Here is a 639-nt window from a genome sequence, read left to right as displayed (position 1 = left end):
GAATTATTATTATTATTATTATTATTATTATTATTATTATTATTGTTCAGTAGTTTTATTTTTATAACGTGCTTTCACTTCACTACCGAGCGCAGCTCTGTGCGCCTTGGGTATGTGCTGTGGTTTGCTGTGGTGTTCTTATGGTTACTGTATCGAAAGTATTTTGCATAGGATGTGTGCAGTGCCCAGTAGTGCAATTTTCTGTATGTTATATATATTTGTAAGTCCTGGTGTTTTTGTTATGTATTTGTCTGAATATTTTATTATTATTATTATTAGTAGTAGTAGTAGTAGTAGTAGTAGTAGTAGTAGGGAGTGAGAGCAGCACACTGCCATCAAAGTGACAATATATCCATCATGACTACATGTCTGACAAGGGTACACCAGACACATGCACCACAATCATATGTGCGCAACATGATAACCTCATATCAAGATAAACAATGCATGATCTTGCAGGTGGGACCCAGTTAGAATTTTCTTCAGGTTGAGTAACCAATCCTGCTCAAAAAGTCCCTGAATAAAGGTTGTTTAAAAGTGATGAACAAAACACCCATGTTTCTAGGGGTGAACTAGTGAAACACGAAAGAATTCCTTTCAACACATAGCTATGATGCTCCCCCACTACTCCTGTTCATT

The 639-nt window shown here is 36.3% G+C and overlaps 1 protein-coding gene across 1 annotated transcript in view; it reads left to right on the top strand.

Moving 5' to 3' along the window:
• The window catches only part of LOC106868781 (hillarin), a 124,774-nt gene that overhangs the window by 71,575 nt on the left and 52,560 nt on the right, over nt 1-639 (top strand). The gene's annotated exons all lie outside the window — the stretch shown is intronic.

This window comes from Octopus bimaculoides, chromosome 8 (genome assembly GCF_001194135.2).
Source record: "Octopus bimaculoides isolate UCB-OBI-ISO-001 chromosome 8, ASM119413v2, whole genome shotgun sequence".
NCBI classification, from domain to species: Eukaryota; Metazoa; Mollusca; class Cephalopoda; order Octopoda; family Octopodidae; genus Octopus; species Octopus bimaculoides.
This window is presented reverse-complemented; position numbering and strand designations above follow the sequence as displayed.